The 2,500-nt window shown below is 46.1% G+C and overlaps 1 protein-coding gene across 1 annotated transcript in view; it reads left to right on the plus strand.

Annotated features, from left to right (window-relative positions):
• The window catches only part of tmem198b (transmembrane protein 198b), a 99,552-nt gene that overhangs the window by 23,786 nt on the left and 73,266 nt on the right, over nucleotides 1-2,500 (plus strand). Inside the window, exon 2 of the mRNA XM_048599184.1 lies at nucleotides 1,761-1,921. The gene's annotated coding sequence lies outside the window, so the exon portion shown is untranslated. The remainder of the gene's footprint in view (nucleotides 1-1,760; nucleotides 1,922-2,500) is intronic.

The following is a 2,500-nucleotide window of genomic DNA, read 5'->3' on the forward strand; positions in this document are numbered from 1 at the left end:
TCATACAACTTGCTTTCTCTATGTCTCAAACTTTTATCTGATTTCCAGAAGCGGGCTACTGTAGCTGTATCCACCCGCACCTCCCACTCGGGAGGTCTGCTGGGGTTTTTTTTTACCTTTATTCATTCACGGGATGAGGGTGTCGCTTGCTAGGCCAGTGTTTATTGACCATCCCTAATTGCCCAGAGGGCAGTTAAGAGTCAACCACATTGCTGTGGGTCTGGAGTCACATGTAGGCCAGACTAGGTAAGGATGGCAGTTTCCTTCCCTAAAGGACATTACTGAACCAGATGGGTTTTTCTGACGATGAACAATGGATTCCTGTCATCATTAGATTCTTAATTCCAAAATATTTATTGAATTTAATTTCCACCATCTGTTATGGTGTGCCATAATCGGGCTCTCTGGATTAACAGTCCAGCAATAATACCACTAAGTCATCGCCTCCCCTCCTATGATGCAGTGGGTAATGTCCCTATCTCTGAGCCAGTGGTTCACCAGGGGAGGTGTGTGCATGACATGACCGTACAGGTTCAGAGTCAACCTACAGATCCTTCCAAGACACGGAGTGGGCAAGTTTTCTGATCAACTGTGTTTGTGATTTACTCTTTCACTCACAGGATGAGGGCATCGCTGGCTAGGCCCATCCCTAATTGCCTAGAGGGGCAGGCAGTTAAATGCAACAGAAAGGCACTTGAAGCTTTAACAATCACTGTCCCTAGCTCCAAACTACAACACAATAACAGTAGGCCCTTTGAGCCAGCTCTCCCATTCAATATGATCATAGCTGGTCATCCCAGTTGCTGATCCCACTTTCCTCCCCAGATAGGGGAAGAATGTGCAAACTCCACACAACTAGTTGCCTGAGGCCAGAGTCGGACCCAGATCCCTGGTGCTGTGAGGCAGCAGCGCTAACCACTAGGCCGCCATGTCACCTTTTGATGATAGCTGTTAAATTTCCTTTCAGACTTGCCTTATCTCCTGAGGACAGACTTGATCTATCCCTGTGACTGAAGAGTCTGATTTAAAACAGCATGACCAACACTTTCTGGCCATCTCCCCTCCACACCGTGCCCTTCCTTCAAGAACAAGAACGAACTTCAGGATGGGGAACGTTTTGGGTGGAGCCTCAGTAATGTGGAGAGCCTGGAGACACTGGGATTACTTTCCTTAGCGTGGAAGAAGTTAAAAGAAGATTTAATCAAGGTGTTCAGGATGAAGGGTTGGGATAGTCAATAAAGAGATGGAGGAAGGTCAGTAACCGGAGAGGCACACGTTTCAAAGCCAGAGGGGAGAGAAAAAGCCAGAGGGGAGAGGAAGAGACAATTTTTGATGTAGTGAGTTGTTGTGTTCTAGAGCAAGTTGTCTGAAAGGGCAGGAAAAGCAGAGGAACTTTCAAAAGGGCATTGGGTAAGTTCTTGATTGGGAAGTTGAGTAGGGCTGTGAGGAAGGGGAGCAGAACTGTTTGGAGAGCCGTTCCTCAGAATACACATGCGATGGCCCAAACAATATCCTTTGTTATATCAATCAAAGTTTCGTTCTTGTTTGCACTACACATTTGTACAAAGTCTAATTGCCCAGACAGCCTGTTTGTGTTGGCTCCTGAGGGCAGGGGTGAATTGGTGGCTAAATGTTGATCTCCAATGGTACAGGGTCACTCCTTTACCAGGACTGGACCACTGTCCTCATGAAAACCAAAGCCACAGCACACACACCCTGTGGGAAGAAGAAATAACCTTTTATTCTGTTTTGTTTTGCAGGAGTTAAACGGAGAGATAGTATGGATGTCAGGAACTGGAACGCATTGCCCTAAACACCTGAAGGGAATCACTTCATGTCAGCGCTAATCCTCGCAAAGTCTTCTCCTCTGCCAACGAAGATGGTCATCCAGATTGCTAACACTGGCCAATGGCTACTCTGAGTAAGTTCAAAACATTCAAACCTTCAAATGAGAGAAGTTAAGGTCTTAGAGAGGATGCAGAGCCTCACTCAAACAGTAGCAGGCTTGGGGAACTTCAGTCTATGCACATGGATGCAGAAGCTGGGGTAGCTCTCCTCAGAACACAGGGGAGATTTAACAGAGATATTCAAAATCAGGATGGCCTTTGTCATCATGGACATGGAGAAACATTGGGCAGATTTTGACTGACAGAGGAGTCGAGGGTCATGGAAAGGAGACGGGAAAGTGGAGTTAAAGCCAGCATCGAATCAGCCATGATCTTATCAAATAGCGGAGGAGGCTTAAGGGCTGAATGGCCTTCTCCTGCTCTTAATAGTTTTGAATCTTTTCCATCAATGGCAGGGTCAGTCACCAGTGTATACAGGTTTAAGACAACAGGAAAAGAGCCAAAGGGGAGGTCGGACAATTTTCCTTGAATTCAGTGAATTGTTCCAGCTGGGAGTGAACTTCGGATTTAATAGGGAACCTGGAAAGATAATTGAGTAAGTCCTTGACACAGAAATGGATGGATCTTCCAAAAAGCAACTAGAGATATAGTGG

Source organism: Rhincodon typus, chromosome 7 (assembly GCF_021869965.1).
Source record: "Rhincodon typus isolate 14 chromosome 7, sRhiTyp1.1, whole genome shotgun sequence".
Classification (NCBI taxonomy): domain Eukaryota; kingdom Metazoa; phylum Chordata; class Chondrichthyes; order Orectolobiformes; family Rhincodontidae; genus Rhincodon; species Rhincodon typus.